Genomic DNA, 17,880 nt, shown 5'->3' with positions numbered 1-17,880 from the left:
CATTGCGCGCCACGGGGAGCGCAAGCAGTGCCCTGGGCAGAGCCTGGCGGCTCCCCATCTACCCCCAACACACACACCCCAGCAGGCGCTAGTGAATCTAACCCCCCCCCACACACACACACACACACACACACCACACCCCAGCAGGGGCTAGTGAATCTAACCCCCCCCACACACACACACACCCCCAGCAGGGGCTAGTGAATCTAACCCCCCTCCCCCCCCCACACACACACACACACCAGCAGGGGCTAGTGAATCTAACCCCCCACCCCCCCACACACACCCCAGCAGGGGCTAGTGAATCTAACCCCCCACCCCCCCAAACACACACCCCAGCAGGGGCTAGTGAATCTAACCCACACACACACACACACCCCAGCAGGGGCTAGTGAATCTAACCCCCACACACACACACACCCCAGCAGGGGCTAGTGAATCTAACCCCCCCCACACACACACACACACCCCAGCAGGGGCTAGTGAATCTAACCCCCCACACACACACACACACACCAGCAGAGGCTAGTGAATCTAACCCCCCACCCCCCCCACACACACACCCCAGCAGGGGCTAGTGAATCTAACCCCCCCCACACACACACACACACACCCCAGCAGGGGCTAGTGAATCTAACCCCCCACACACACACCCCCCAGCAGGGGCTAGTGAATCTAACCCCCCCCCAACACCCCCTCCACACCCTGCAGGGGCTAGTGAATCTAACCCCCCACACACACACACAACCCCCCAGCAGGGGCTAGTGAATCTAACCCCCCCCCCACACACACACACACACACACCCCAGCAGGGGCTAGTGAATCTAATCCCCCCCACCCCCTCACACACACCCCAGCAGAGGCTAGTGAATCTAACCCCCCACCCCCCCCACACACACACCCCAGCAGGGGCTAGTGAATCTAACCCCCCCCCCACACACACACACACACCCCAGCAGGGGCTAGTGAATCTAACCCCCCCCACACACACACACACACCCCAGCAGGGGCTAGTGAATCTAACCCCCCACACACACACACCCCAGCAGGGGCTAGTGAATCTAACCCCCCCCAACACCCCCCCACACCCAGCAGGGGCTAGTGAATCTAACCCCCCCACACACACACACACACCAGCAGGGGCTAGTGAATCTAACCCCCCACCCCCCCACACACCCCCCCCCAGCAGGGGCTAGTGAATCTAACCCCCCACCCCCACACACACACCCCAGCAGGGGCTAGTGAATCTAACCCCCCCACACACACACACCCCAGCAGGGGCTAGTGAATCTAACCCCCCCACACACACACACCCCAGCAGGGGCTAGTGAATCTAACCCCCCCCCACACACACACACCCCAGCAGGGGCTAGTGAATCTAACCCCCACACACACACACACACCCCAGCAGGGGCTAGTGAATCTAACCCCCCCCACACACACACACACACCAGCAGAGGCTAGTGAATCTAACCCCCCACCCCCCCCACCCCCACCCCCACACACACCCCAGCAGGGGCTAGTGAATCTAACCCCCCCCCACACACAGACCCCAGCAGGGGCTAGTGAATCTAACCCCCCCCCCACACACACACACACCCCAGCAGGGGCTAGTGAATCTAACCCCCCCCAACACCCCCTCCACACCCAGCAGGGGCTAGTGAATCTAACCCCCCCACACACACACACAACCCCCAGCAGGGGCTAGTGAATCTAACCCTCCCCACACACACACACACACACACACACACACACCCCAGCAGGGGCTAGTGAATCTAACCCCCCACACACACACACACACACACCCCAGCAGGGGCTAGTGAATCTAACCCCCACACACACACACACACACCCCAGCAGGGGCTAGTGAATCTAACCCACCCCCCCACCCCCCCACACACACCCCAGCAGAGGCTAGTGAATCTAACCACCCCACCCCACCCCACCCCCACACACACCCCAGCAGGGGCTAGTGAATCTAACCCCCCCCACACACACACACACCCCAGCAGGGGCTAGTGAATCTAACCCCCCCAACACCCCCCCACACCCAGCAGGGGCTAGTGAATCTAACCCCCCCCTCCACACACACACACACACACCCCAGCAGGGGCTAGTGAATCTAACCCCCCACCCCCCCACACACACACCCCAGCAGGGGCTAGTGAATCTAACCCCCCCCCACACACACACACACACCAGCAGGGGCTAGTGAATCTAACCCCCCACACACACCCCAGCAGGGGCTAGTGAATCTAACCCCCCCACACACACACACACCAGCAGGGGCTAGTGAATCTCCCCCCCCCCACACACACACACACACACACAAACACACACCAGCAGGGGCTAGTGAATCTACCCCCCCCCACACACACACACACACACCAGCAGGGGCTAGTGAATCTAACACCCCCCCCCCACACACACACACACACACACCCCAGCAGGGGCTAGTGAAAGTTCATTCTCCGCCCAGCGAGCGGGCAGAAGGCGAAGCGAAGAGACGGTTGGGCTTTTCTTACCCCCCACCCTCCCCGGTGGTTGTCACCGGCCCGGGGGCTGGGAGCACGTCCGTGCCCTGCAGCGGGGAGAGGCAGGAGAGCGGCACTTTGCCAGGCTGGGCTCGTGCGCGCAGAAATATTGTGACCGGGATTTTGAACAGCACGGCGCTGCGCTGCGCGCTGCGACGAGGCACCGCGCAGCGCCTGGGAAATGCGCCCACGCTCCCCCCCCCTCGGGCCTGCGGAGCGGCCAGCGCGCTCCGGGAGCGGGCGCGGAAAGTAGCCGGCTGCTTCTCCTACCTTGGCTGGAGGGAGGAGGGGTGGGGAGGCCGGGATCAACTTCACACGCGCCTGCCGGCTCCTGCCATGGTCCGAGCCCGGCTGCTGGGGCGAGCGGCTGCCCAGAAAGCCCGGACAAGCCGGGAGGCGGCAGCAGGCACCGCTTCAGCCTCCTTTTGTCTCTGGAAGCCAGAGAGACAGACCGATCAGGAGGCTGACAGGCATGGGGTGCGGGGGGGAGGCGATCTCTGCACACGGAGAAACCTCAGCAACATGTGGCATTTAGCTATCCCAGCAAGCTTTCCCCCCCCTCCCCCAGTGCGCATCTTGCCCATGCTCCCAGGGGGGTCCTGGCTCCATTGCTACCTCCACACCCCACCGCTAAGTCCTCTGGGTGCCGGGGCTGCCTTACCCTGCAAGCTGCAGCAACATGTGTCCCTCTGCGAAAGCTCTACCGTTCCCCTCCAGCTCCTGGGGGCTGTCTGTGATCCTGTGAAGGCTTCTGCTTCACATAGCAGGGACCTAGCTCCGCTGCCAGCCAGCTGATTAACACACACTTTTCCATAGCTGTTTGGGTGACCATCATTAAGTGGTGCCATTTGTTTTGTCAGAGAGAGAGGTAACCATGACAATCACCCTGTACACACACCACTGTCTTTCTCAGCACCTTCTCCCCCTCCCTCCCCCCCCGTCCCCATCTCTTAAGGACACGGAGCAAGTCTCCAGTTTGCATCATTTCTCTCTGCTTTGTTTGGGAGCATTTAGCTCAGCAGCTGCAAGGGGACAAGTAGCTGACACTCATTTGTGTGTCAAAATGGCCAGTCTCTCTCTGCAGCATTCACACATCTGTGTAGCCAGAGGAGATGAGACCGATAGAGCTAATGTACCTATGGTTCAATAATGTACCTCTTCTGACCATGGCATCTGGACAGATAAGATAAGCAAGAAGGCAGGCTGGTTGAGAAAGTAATAGCAGACAAATATTGCCCTTGAAATCGAGGATCAAGGCACTTCTATCCCAAGGGTGAGTTTTTTCATAGCAATCTATCAGAAAAAAAAACACCCCAAACATTCCTTTATTACATTTCTCCTCCCCCCGCTGCCAACACTCACCCTTAGCCTTTTAAAATAAAAGTGCTATAAATCCTCCCAAGCAGGATGTGTCGGCCATTATTGGCCTCCTCTGAGACTGTCTTGAGACCAGGAAGTTTGGCAAAAAATAAGATCTTCCCTCCTTCCCTCACCACACCGTTCCCTGCTTTCTTCTGAAAACCCATGCCGTCCTGTCCGTGTTCTTTGTCTCCTGGCTTCTGCTCAGTCAGCTGCAGCAGCCACTCTTTGCTTCCTAGACCTGTCCCAGAATCCTTTGCGTGGGATGCAGTGGCTACTCTAAGGAGGCACCTCAGCGGGCAAAGCAGAGGATTGTGGGGCACACGTGAGATCCAAGGTGTCCTCTCCATCAGCGGAAATTATTTCTATTCCAGTAGCACCTAGAGGTCGCAGCCAAGATTGGAACCCTTCTGTGCTGGGTACTGTATAACCAGGCCGTCCCTGCCCTGAAGAGCTTACAGGGCAAACCAGACAAAGGATAGGAGGGGAAATAGACACAGGGAGGGGAAGCGACTTACCCACAATCACACAGCAGATCAGTGGTACAGCTGCGAGTAGAACCCATTTCTCCTGACGCCCTAAATGGTGACCCACTTAATAGGCTGCCCGCCTGGGAGTTAGGGGGCCTGGATGCTCATCCCAGATCTGCCATGGCCCTGCTGTTTGATCTTAGGCAAGTCGCTTCACCTGTCTGTGCTTCTATTCATAGGTGCTGGAACTCGGGGTGCTGGGGGTGTGGCCGTCCCCTTGGCTTGAAGTGGTTTCCATTCTATCCAGGGTTTACAGTTTGGTTCTATGGCTCTCAGCAGCCCCCCACTATACAAATTGTTCTGGCACCCCTGCTTCTATTTCCCTTCCCACCTTTTGCATGTCTTGACTATTTCGACTGCAAGCTCATCAGGGCAGGGAAGGCCTCTTACGATGTGTCTCTATGTGTCTAGGTGGAACTGTAATATAAATAAAATAGTATGGAAGTTGAAAGGAAGTTTAGTATCACTGACGATGTTACCTCAACGTCCCTGTGTTTCCTTTTGGACTAAAGAGTCTCAAAGGCAGCAGAGATATATGGAAGGGCTGGTTTTTCTCTCTTAATACCTGCGTAAATCAGAAGTACTTCTGCTAAAATCAGGGGAGAAAAAACAGTGTAAGGGCCTGATCCAAAGCCTGCTGATATCAACGGAAGTTGTTCCACTAACTCCAATGGGCTTCGGATCAGGCCCTAAGTGAGCCCTGAGTCAAGCCTAGATTCTCCAATCCACCTGTGGTTTCATGGGGCTATTGCTGGAGCTACCCTGGATGGAGCAGGAACAAATGGTCAATGAGAGGCTGTTCTTCAGAACTTTGAAATTTAAATGGATGCTGCTCACACTGTAATGAAAACATGGATTTTCCCGATAAAATCGACCAGTTTATATCTCCTGGCATGTGACAATCCTTGCAACTAAAAACACTTTGCCACTTACTGACCATTTAACTGATTGGGCCCCTCTAGGATAGATTCTTCATGCACCATGGTGTTCTCTGTGCAAGACCATCTCTCTGGGGCGATGTCCCCATGTCTCTGTTTCTCAGCACTCCTTGTCTCTCCCTGATTCTAGGGCTCTCTCGCTTTCTCCCCCTCCGTTTCCAGGTGTGTGTCTGTGCCTGTGTCACAGGAAAACAGGAATTGTCATAATGGATCACACCAGTGGTCTGTCTAATCCAATATCTGGTCACTAACAGTGGCCAGAACAATATGATTCAAAGGATAATGCAACAAATGTTGTAGTGGGCGATTATGGAATAAACTGCCCTTAGAGGAAGTTTTCTTCCGAGCTCCCATCTGTTAGAGGCTGGCTTATGCCCTGAAGCATGAGAGTTGATATCCTTTATTAGATAAATAAGTAAACTCCTAGAGATAGCCCAAGTCACATGTTCCAAATGCTTGCTAAATATTTGCTTATTAAGTCTTTTGGCTCAAACAGAGGAACTAACATATGTCAGAAGAAAATCACTGGGATCCATACCAACAAAGCTGGCACCCGTGCCATATTTATTTATAAAACAGACTGGAGTTTGATGCAGGGCCCCCCCTCCTTCTTTTGCTGGGATGTTGTTGTTTGCTCTCCTCCTTCTTCTGTTACTCGTAGAACATTGCGCGTTAGCGTGTGCTGGTGTCGGGGAGACGATGGAGAGGGTGCATTTCCAATGCTTGCTGCTGATCCTTCTTATGCATGAAATTCAGCTGGAAAAAGCATTTGATTCATATATCTGGAATGGGTTAAACAAATCATTTTAGGGTATAGCAAACATTTCATAATGAGGGATAATGATCAATCATGATTCTTAGCGCTTTGTACTTCCAAAGCTCTGGACAAACATCCATGTCCTTATTTTCAGAAGCACTGAGCATCCAGCGCTCACCTGGACCTATTTGGTGCTTATTACTGCTATTGTTTATTTCTATTGCCACAGAACCCCAATCAAGGATAAAGGGCCCTTGCGCTAGGCACTGTACAAACAAACAACAAAGAAGACAGTCCTGTCTCAGAGAGTGTATACTCTCGGTATCAGAGAGGTCACAATAGGTGGCCAGGGGGTTAGAGATGGCTTGGGAGGATGAGATAACAATACAATGGACAGAGTTTAGCATAAAAACAAAAGTCGTAGGGGAGACAGTGTGGCCTAGTGGATAGATAACTGGACTGGGACTCAAAAAAACTGACAGAGTGGATTGGCCCTTGGCCTGTTAGCTGACCTTGGACAAGTCACGTCACTTCTCCATGCCTCAGTTTCCCCACCTGTGAAATGGAGATAATGATACTGACCTCCTTTGTAAAGCTCTTTGAGATCTACTGATGTAAAGCTCTATATTAGAGCTAGGGATTATTATTATTAGTTCACCATTTGCCTGCCCCGTGCAGTTGTGAGTGTGGAGCATCTCTGAAAATCAAGCCCTGACTCTCCCCCTTGCAGAAAAGCATTTCCAGCCCCATTTTACAGACTGGGGGATGGAGATGTTATATGATTGTCTCAAGGACACACAATGAGTCAGTGGCATAGCCAGAATTAGAATGCAGACTTTCCTGGCTTCCTGCCCAGTGCTCATTTAATTAAATCATGCTTCACTGTTACATGTATAAGCCGTATAGGTCCCTAATGTTTGTATATTCCAAACGCAATCTGTGTCAGATCACTGGGTGGTTTGGGGTATTAAAAAAATTCCTGGCTCTTGCTGGATAGACAAGCAATCAGTAATTCTGATCAACAGTATTTCTGGTTTGTATGTAATGCAGTTTTTCTAGTCTTGGAATGCTCTGAAAAATCACCGTCTACAAGAGGCAGTGGTGGTGGTAAGGGGCAGCAAATTGGTAACCTTCGCTTCCCTTCTCCCCCGGATTTTACACATCTGCCAATGAGGATTCCCCCATTCCATTGTACAGGATCACCCGTGATTAAAATGAAATCAGTGCATATAGATATAGCCAACAAATGGGCCTGAGTAGCTCACAGAAATAGGAGTGATCTATAGAGTCTTTCTCCTCCAGCTTACTGGTTCAAATATAGCCTGTAGTTAGCAAGGGATGGGAGTTATTTATTAGTCATATGACAGTAAAGTCTAGAAACCCTCCCAGAGATCAGGCCCCCATTGTGGTAGGCACTGCACAAATAGCAAGACACAATCTTTGCCCCAATTATCCTTATGGAATAAGGCTCAGTTCATTTTCTAACAGACATAACAGCATAAATCACAAAAATAACCACTAACTGTCACACTTGTTGACAGTCTCTGCGGAGAGGGTAACTACTGAGTGTATCTTCTCCCCCCTAGAGGTAGTCCATTGGTGAAGCGGTGTTCTGCTGTTGCCAATGGTGTGCTTGTTCTATGCATGAAGGATTCCGGATTCAGAAAGCTACTTAAGTATTGAAGTCAATGGTTTGGTATTCGTTGTGGATGTTTAGAGTGGCATATGCTTTAAGCACTTTGCTGAGTCAGGTCCAAAGATAGGTGTCCAGGGCTGCCAGTCTGGTACCTTTCACAAACTTAAATTCCCTGTAAAAGAAAATACATACCAAAAAAGGAAGAGACCATTTTTACAAAACGATTTGCAAACCCAACTGAACCCACCGCCAGTCACCTCTGGGACTCCTCTTTCTTGACCTTCCCTTTCTCTCTCACTTTAGACTCAAATTGATGTTCATCTCTTTCACAAATATGGTGACGCTGCACTTTTATTGCTGTAAATATCGACATCAGAAATTTGCAGAATCATGACTGGTGCTTATGGACAATGTTACTTATGGCAAAGGAACTAACAGTCCTGCCGCAGGTTGAGCTCTCTGCAGCAGTGATTCTCTTCAGCCCCTCGTTGTGGGCCTGAGTTGTGCGTTGAGGATGAAATTCACTCCCATGCAAAGAGCCAGCCCCTCTTAATCTCCATGTTGAGGGCTTATGTGGCCCTGAATTGGTGTATAAACCTCTGGGTGAATTTCACCTTGTGTCCTGTATTTGGGGATCACCTAACTGTCCCGTTTAGGGACTCCCTGAATGCAATGAGCCACATTACCAATTTTTTCACTTCCACGATACCCAGACCTCCACCACCTGACTTTGCCCAGAGGAAAGCATGGGATGGCAGCAGCAGTCTGTATCAGTGAGTGTGTCTACACTGCAAGTGAAGATGTGATTGTACCATAGCTAGGCATACCCATGCTAGCTTTACTCAAGTACACCCAAGTACATATCCAGATTCCCTAGAGGGCTTTGAACTCATGCCACCGCATCTACACTGCTATTGTTACCCCTGCTAGCTAGATTAAAGCTAGCACAGGTATGCCCACCTGGGCTACAATCTCCCCTTCACTTGCAGTGTTGACATACCCGGTAGAGAGCCTTCGGCCATTCAGAAAAGTTTCAGCTAACTTTTTTTCCTATATATGGATCAATTATTTTTATTGCACATTTCCATGTACTTGTAAGTTTCAGGTAGGAGCGAAGTGGCAGAAGCACTAGGGGAAAGGTTATTGTCAAGGGATTGCCAGCATAATCAGAGTAGGATGTGCCTGCAGTCTCAAGGGCACTGGCTCTACTGTGAGATGCAGCAGATCAAAGATATGACAGGTCATCAGATAGCTGCTGTCATGCCAATGGGCTCCAGAGGCTGTAACTGTGAATTTTCCCTCCATACTACTCTTTTGTGAAGAGATGTTATTTGGGCATTCATTCAAAAGCAACGAGCTGATCAGTGCGTCCAACAATTACATAACATTTTGAGATGGCAGGAGACAACACAGACCAAAAGTTGTCTATGGCATTTAGATATACAATTCCCATTGAAATGAATAGGGATCATGCATCTAAAGCCCCTGCAGAACTTTGAAAATCTCAGCCAGTAACTATAGCTAGCCCAGAGTATTGGGGATCAGGGCTCCTGGGTTCTGATCCCAGCTCTGCCATGAACACCACATGACCTCAGGTAAGTCACTTCACTTCTCATACCTCCAATTTTTCCCCACTTGTCAAATGAGGATAACAACCTTTACCTACCTCATGGGGAGATGTGAGTCTTAGTTACTGAATATTTAAATGGAAGGTGCTATTAATATATCCCAACCACCTTTTATATTTTTCTTCTAAGAGTTCTGCCCTTCACCTTTAAAGCAACTTGGAAAGGTCTAGGAGATGGAGCAGGATTAATATGCAAATGGCAGAGGAGAAAATGCAATGCGAGATGAGATTTTGCATGTGAAAGGCAGAGGAGGTTGCAAAGGGTCCATGCAACACCAGAAGCCTTCTGATTACAAAGGTAAGATCTCATCTGTGATTTCCTACCTTTCTAATGTTTCCTTTCTTCTTTTTTCATTCTTAATTTATTACTATTATTATTTTTGGCCTCTCCTTTGTTTGTTTGCTCATTTACCCTGTAAACGGTTTGGTTCCAATTGAAAATCTCCTTGTGCGCCGCTCTTCAGCACCCTCTCAGGCATTGCGATGTGTTGCCATGGAAAGGGCCATGATGTCACATCTACAAATAAATTCAAAAGCCCCCCAAGTTCACTTGTGCAACTGGGCAGAGATTCAGAAGCCCGGGAGACACAGTGGGGTGGTTTGCTTAAAAAATGAAACTTAATTAGGCGAGGGAGAGTAGATTAGAATACAATGCACTCAGTGGTCACAGAGCTCTCCTCATTCCAGGTGGCAAATATTGCCTTGCAGAGAAAGACTGGGAGAGAGCGATTCTCAAACAGGCAGAGAAGGGGAAAGTGACAAATGGAGGGAATGAAAGGAAAGCTGAAATTTAAAAGAGTAGGGACCTGATCTGATCTTGATAAGTGCTGAATGCCATCAAATGCTTATTGACATCAATGGGCACTGTCCAAGCTCAGCACCTCTCAGGATTAGGCACTACTGATGCAAATAGGTGTTCTTACTACCTAGTTACAACGAAGGAAGAAATTAATACTAAAATGGGTGAACTAGAGTGCCTGGCGTGAAATGAGGATATTGATATAATGGAAATTTGGTGGACTGAGGATAATCAGTGGGACACGGTAATACCAGGAGACAAAATATACAGGAATAACAGTGACTGGTAGGAGAGTGGCACTATATGTGAACGAAAGCATAGAGTCAAATAAAGTAAAAATCTTAAATGGATCAAACTGTAATATCGAATCTCTATCGATAGAAATTCCATGTCTGAACAATAAATGTATAGCAGTAGGAGTATACTACCGACCACCTGAACAGGATGGTGATGGGTTGTGAAATGCTCAGGGAGATTACAGAAGCTACAATGGTAGAAAACACAATAATAATAATAATAACAGGGGGCTTCAACTATCCTCCTATTGACTGGGTCTATGTCACCTCAGGAAGAAAGGCAGAGAGAAAATTTCGAGACACATTAATGACTGCTTCTTGGGGCTGCTTGTCCTGGAATCCACAAGGGGAGGGGCAATTCTTGATGCTGTTCTAAGTGCCACACAGGATCTGACCCAAGAGGTGAATATAGCTGAACCGCTCGGTAATAGCAAGCATAATGTAATTAAATGTAACATCCTTTTAGGGGGGGAAATACAAAAGAACCCACCACAGTAGCATTTAACTTCAAAAAGGGGAACTACACAAAAATGAGGAAGCTAGTTAAACAGAAATTAAAAGGAACAATCACAAGGTTGAAATGCCTGCAAACTGCATGGAGACTATTTAAAAACACCATAACAGAGGCTCAAACTAAATGTGTACCCAAAGAAAAAAAAAACAATAAGAGGACCAAAAAAATGCCACCATGGCTAAACAGCAGAGTAAAAGAGGCTGTTAGAGACAAAAAGACATTCTTTAAAAATTGGAAGTTAAATCCTACTGAGGAAAATAGAAAGGCTCATAATCTCTGGCAAGTCAAGTGTAAAAGTATAATAAGGCAGGCCAAGAGAGAATTTGAAGAGCAAGTAGCTAAGGACACAAAAACTAATAGCAAAAATATTTTTTAAGTACATCAGAAGCTGGAAGCCTGCCAAACAGTCAGTGGGCCACTAGACAATCAAGTCACTAAAGGAGCACTCGAGGAAGACAAGGCTGTTTTGGAAAAGCTAAAATGAATTCTTTGCATCGGTCTTCACTGCAGAGGATATGGGGGAGATCCCCATACCGGAGCCATTCTTTTTAGGTGACAAATCTGAGGAGCTGTCCCAGATTAAGGTGTCAATAGAGAAGGTCTTGGAACAGATTGATAAATTAAACAGTAATAAACCACCAGGACCAGAGGATATTCACCCAAGCATTCTAAAGAAACTCAAATATGAAATTGTAGAACTGCTAACTGTGGTATGCAACCTATTGCTTAGATCATACCTATTGCTTAGATCTGTACCATATCACTGGAGGTAGCTAATGTAATGCCTATTTTAAAAAAATGATCCAGAGGCAATTCTGGCAATTACAGGCTAGTACGCCTAACTTCAGTACCAGGGAAATTGGTTGAAAAGAACAGAATTATCAGACCCATAAATTAACATGATATTTGGGGAAGAGTCAACACAGCTTTTGTAAAGGGAAATCATGCCTCACCAATCTATTAGAATTCTTTGACAGGGTCAACATGCGTGTGGACAAGTGTGATCCATTCAATATAGTGCATCTGGACTTTCAGAAAGCCTTTGACATGGTTTCTCACCAAAGGCTCTTAAGCAAACTAAACAGTCATGAGATAAGAGGGAAGGTCCTCTCATGGATCAGTAACTGGTTAAAAAACAGGAAAAGACTGGTTAAAAGAGTAGGAATAAATGGTCAGTTTTCACAATGGAAAGAGGTAAATAGTGGGGACCTCCAAGGATCTATACAGGGACTTGTGCTGTTCAACATATACATAAATGATCCAGAAAAAGGGGTGAACAGTGAGGTGGCAAAATTTGTAGCCGATACAAAATTACTGAAGATAGTTAGGTCCAAACCTGACTCTGAAGAGTTACAAAAGGATCTCACAAAACTGGGTGGTAAAATAGCAGATGAAATTCAATGTTGATATGTGCAAAGTAATACACTTCGGCAAAAATAACCCCAACTATACATACAAAATGATGTGGTCTAAATTAGCTGTTACCACTCCAGAAAGAGATCTGGGAGTCATCAGGGATAGTTCCCTAAAAACATGCGCTCGATGTGCAGCGGCAGTCAAAAACCCTAACAGAATATTAGGAACTATTAGGAAAGGGATAGATAAACCAGCACTGTAAAGAGCTGCAGGAAAGGGCTGGGGGATTGCAGAGAGAAGATACAGGAAGGAACAGTCTCCTGCAGTAGTTTTTGGAAAAGGGAGATTCCATGTGTAGAAAGCCCCAGCTGAAAGTTTTATTTTCCTTTAGTGAGTTTGTTGGTTGGATGGATGGATGGATGGATGGACAATAACTGGAGCTTGGAAGCGAGAGCTAAAAAGTGATTTGGGTGTGGCTGACAATTCCCCAGACTTGTAAGGAAGGCTGTCAATTTACAACCTATTATGATCACATGCATTTAGTACCCAGCACCAAGATGTATTTTACATGGGTTGGATTAGGAGCAGCTAACATTTCTCCTGAAACAGGGAGCAAATACATTACAATCTTCCACTGCATTGCAACATTAAGGGACGGAGATGGAAATAGTCTAGTCAAGGAGTTAGATGCAAGGTGATTTCAGAGTATGCAAAGCAGTTTTTCTTACAATGCATTTTAAATGTGGCCACACCAGGACCGGCTCTAGGCACCAGCAAACAAAGCATGTGCTTCGGGCGGCACAATTCTAGGGGCGGCATTCCGGTGATGTTTTTTTTTTTTTTGCTTTGGCAGTGGTGCTCTCAGAGGGGTTTTGGGGGGTTTTTTTTTTTAGCTTGGGGCGGCAAAAAACCTAGAGCCGGCCCTCGGCCACACTCAGTGTTACACGTATTTCTTGCAAGGATGAATTCCAGAGGTGACTGTCTGTTACCAAAAATTACCTGCCTCTAGGGTTGCCAGGAGTCCGATGTTCGACTGGAACACCCCGTCGAAAAGGGACCCTGGAGGCTCCGGTCAGCTGACCAGGCCGCTAAAAGTTCAGTTGGCCGCAGCGCCAGCGGGGCAGGGAGGCTCCATGCCCAGCTCCGTGCAGCTCCCGAGAAGCGGTGGCATGTCCCTCCAGCTCCTAGGTGAAGGGGCAGCCAGGGGAGCTCCGCAAGCTGCCCCCACCTGCAGGCGCCACTCCGAGTGTCAGCTCCGCAGCTCCCACTGTCCAGGAACCCGTGACCAATGGGAGTTGCGGGGGCAGCTCCTGTGGGCAGAGGCAGTGCACGGAGGCCCCTGGCCGCCCCTCCACCTAGGAGCCTGATGGACATGCCACCACTTCCCGGGAGCCACCTGAGGTCAGCGCCGCCCAGAGCCGACACCCCAAACCACCTCCTGCACCCTAACCCCCTGCCCCAGGCCTGAACTGCCTCCCACACTTGGAACCCCTTGGCCCCAGCCCGGAGCCCCCTCCTGCATCCCAAACCCCTCATCCCTGGCCCCACCCCAGAGCCTGTACCCCCAGCCGGAGCCTCTCACCCCTTCCCACACCACAACCCCCTGCCCCAGCCCGGTGAAAATGAGCAAATGAGCAAGGGTGGGGAAGAGCGAAAGACAGAGGGAGGGTGGATGGAGTGAGAAGGGGCGGGGCCTTGGACAAAGGGCAGGGCAAGGGTGTTTGGTTTTCTGCAGTTAGAAAGTTGGCAACCCTACCTGCCTCTGGCTTGCTTGAACTTTCCCCTTGGTACAGAAAAGTGAAGCACTCTAGATGAATGCAAAGTTGGCTAGTCAGACCAGAGAGGGAGAGGCACCTAGGGAAAAAGGCAAATGAAGGTAACAGAGGATGGGTGCCTCAGTCTACAGTGAGGAAATTCCTCAATATGCTTGACTCAAAAGCAAAACCCAGGATGTTGACATGCCTCATTTTCAAACAGGTCAGCCTGGAAAGGAACATTTCAAGAAAACCGGAGAAGCTGGACCCAGCAGAGAAAGACTCCAAATAAGTCACCTGATGAGGCTAACCCACCAGCAGAGCAGACAGGTAGTGCAGGCTGCAAAAGAGCCATAGAATCATAGAATCTCCAAGTTGGAAGGGACCTCAGGAGGTCATCTAGTCTAACCCCCTGCTCAAAGCAGAACCAATCCCCAACTAAATCATCCCAGCCAGGGCTTTGTCAAGCCTCACCTTAAAAACCTCTAAGGAAGGAGATTCCACCACCTCCCTTGATAACCCGTTCCAGTGCTTCACCACCCTCCTAATGAAAAAGTATTTCCTAATATCCAACCTAAACCTCCGCAACTGCAACTTGAGACCATTACTCCTTGTTCTGTCATCTGGTACCACTGAGAACAGTCTAGATCCATCCTCTTTGGAACCCCTTTGACTTTAAAAAGCAGAAGGAGCCACATTGCCCCCAAACAGTAAGAGCCTCTGGGGGTCACTTACTTTCCCTGAGGCATTTCCCTCATGCTTCTGTTATTTCCCCTTTTCCATTCCACACTGGGAATACAGTTCAGCCCAGCACAGAGAACGAGCACAAGTCTTTATGCCCTGCCTTCATCCTCCCCTTACAGACTTACGGGGGACATGGAACCATGCACAGTCCTTCTGCAGTGCTGTAATGTTCACCGTGGGGTAACAACAACTGGGAAGAGACAACAGACTTTTTCTTCCCACTCTCCTACAGTGCACTGTACCTCACTCTTGCATCTGATTGGCTGAGCTGCCTGGTTATCTTCAACAGCAGCCAGTTAGCATCTTCCCAGGCCAAGGACAACCTTGAACGTTCCAACAGCTGTCAGTTGGAAGTTCCCAACAGTTACCCTATATGGCGGAGTGGCAGCACCATTTGGCCCTAGTCATGGACTGGTACACAAGATACCACAAGGATGTGATTGTCTCACCACGCTTTACAAAGCAGGTAAGTACCTCTCCATCTCCAAAGCTTCTATAACCAGGGATCTTCCACTCCCTGGGTGAAATTAACTCCTCTGCGGAAAGCTTACCTAAAACCATGCACCACTTACAGCTCTCTGCATGGGGTGAATTTCAGCTTCACTGCACAGATGTCAACAGTACAAGAACAGTAATGTCATATTATATATGTTCAACCCCCCTTTTCATCCTCTGTTAGACTGTGCCTTTGTCGTTCAGTTTTAAAAGCCTATGTAAAGTTTGGGAGCCTGGAAGCTTCTGACACATTGTGTCTTTTCATATCTGTACAATGTCCTTTTCTGTTTTAGGTGCTCAGATACTATGGAGATGAGCATTGTATAAACTCAGATATATTGTCCTGATATGCTTATAACAGCAGTATTTACATGCTGCAAACACAGCTTATGACCCTGATCACATGGGTAGCTCGCTACAGAATTGGGGTTGAAGGTAATGCTAACATTATGCCAGGGGACAGCAATTTGGGCACTCCTAAACCTGTGATTCGCTAGAGGGTTATTTTTTTGTTTTGGGGTTGTTGTTTTTTTGTAGTTTTCTATATCTTCTTTTTTCTTCACCTGTACATTGATCTACCACCTGGCAATGTTAGTATCTTGATCACAAATCTCAAGATATTTTGTATTTTTTAATGCCCCAGCTCCTGGAGTCATATAATTATATGGGAATCGCCATTTTAATTAAAAATGTACGTGTCTAGCCCCCATGTTTGGAGAGAAAAGCTTGAAAATGTGACCCGTAAAGGCTCAAAAACCTGCAGGTAAATAAGAAGACCCTTAAACTATTAAGACCCAGACCTTTTATGTTTAAAATCTCATTATTCTTAAGCCAATCTCATGATTTTAGCAGTTTAATGCAGGATTTCTGAATGCCTAAGGGTGACAATACTGATCTTGGTAGGTGACAGTGTAATAACAAAGCCTGGATTCAGCAACCACACAGACCTCAGTGAGCTAACATTGGTCAAGCAAAAGTGGAAACTTTGAGATCTTGAAGAAGTCACATAAAACAGCTGTGCCTAGTGAATATGCAGGTCCTAGTACAGGTTTCACTATGTAGCTTCACACATTTTTTGATCATTCTTTTTGTCATCTTTTGTTTCCAGTACGTGTTGGTTGTCCCTCATTTCCCCAACCCCTCCTAAATTTGTTCCTGTATTGATGTTTAGTGGAGCGCACAGCTAGTAATTGCCAAGTGGTTTTAATTGTTTTGAGTCATACCACACACTTTGGGTTGTATGATTTAATTTTGATTTTTAGATTCCATATTTGAATTTGTCATTATTTATTTAATGGTGCTGTTCTCCAAACACCCTGGAGTGTTGCAGGGCACATTCATTAAATAAAATAATTATTTTTAGTTTATTTTTGTTAAGGCACTGGTGGCTAAAATTAAAGGTAATGATTAATACAAAAGCAGCGAGGAGCATAAAAATCAATGATGACATCTTGTGCACTTAAGGACAATGAATGCAATTTAAAGGAAACAGGTCTCGTTCTTTGTGGATGCATTCCCAATTCAGACAGGACTATCTTTCCTGTTGAAAGAGGGAGCAGGAGGCTAGGGTATTAGTAACAGGCCCTCACTGCTAGGTCACTGGTTTAAATTCAGCCTTTGCCCCAGCTGGCTAAACACCAAAAGTTAGTGGATGGCAAGTTTTCAGGAGCCTATATGCAATGAGTTTGCTGGGTCTCAATCCAACTCCTGATTGACAGCCATCATCACAAATACACCAGCACAATTAGCCCCTGCTGAAGGTCCCATCAGCACAGCGCCTCCCTAAGACAACACCAACACCCCACAAAAAGTGGGAAAGAGAAAGGAGGACGGACAGGGAAGAGGAGGAAAGACTCGGGGGGTGGAGCAGGGTGAGGAGAGAGGGAGGGAGACAGTGAGAGGGGTCAGGGGAGGTGAGAGAAAGAGGGTTGTGGGAGGGGGTAGATAAGAGAGGGGTTGGGGGAAAGGAGGGAGACAGTGACGAGGGTTTGGGGGAGAAGAGGGAGGGGATGAGGGTGAGGGGAGGTTTGCGGGAGGTTACAGAGGAGATGAGGGGGTGGGGGAGAGGAGGGAGACAGTGAGAAGGGTTTGGGGGAGAAGAGGGAGGCAGGGAGAAGGGATGAGGGTGGGGGAGAAGGGTTTGGGGGAGAAGAGGGAGGCAGGGAGAAGGGTTGGGGGATGAGGGTTGGGGGGAGAAGAGGGAGGGAAGAGGAAGGGTAGGTTATAGAGGAGATAACGAGGGCGGTGGGGGAGAGGAGGGAGACAGTGGGGAGGGTTTGGGGGAGAAGAGGGAGACAGGGAGAAGGGATGAGGGTGGGGGAGAAGGGTTTGGGGGAGAAGAGGGAGGCAGGGAGAAGGGTTGGGGGATGAGGGTGGGGGAGCAGGGTTGGGGGGAGAAGAGGGAGGGTAGGTTATAGAGGAGATAACGAGGGCGGTGGGGGAGAGGAGGGAGACAGTGGGGAGGGTTTGGAGGGGATGGGGAGAAGGTTTGGGGAGGGGGAGGTTACAGAGGAGATAATATGGGGGCTGGGGGAGAGGAGA

Source organism: Emys orbicularis, chromosome 22, assembly GCF_028017835.1.
Source record: "Emys orbicularis isolate rEmyOrb1 chromosome 22, rEmyOrb1.hap1, whole genome shotgun sequence".
Taxonomy (NCBI): Eukaryota; Metazoa; Chordata; order Testudines; family Emydidae; genus Emys; species Emys orbicularis.
The sequence above is the reverse complement of the archived record's forward strand: the minus strand, read 5'-3'. Positions refer to the sequence as shown.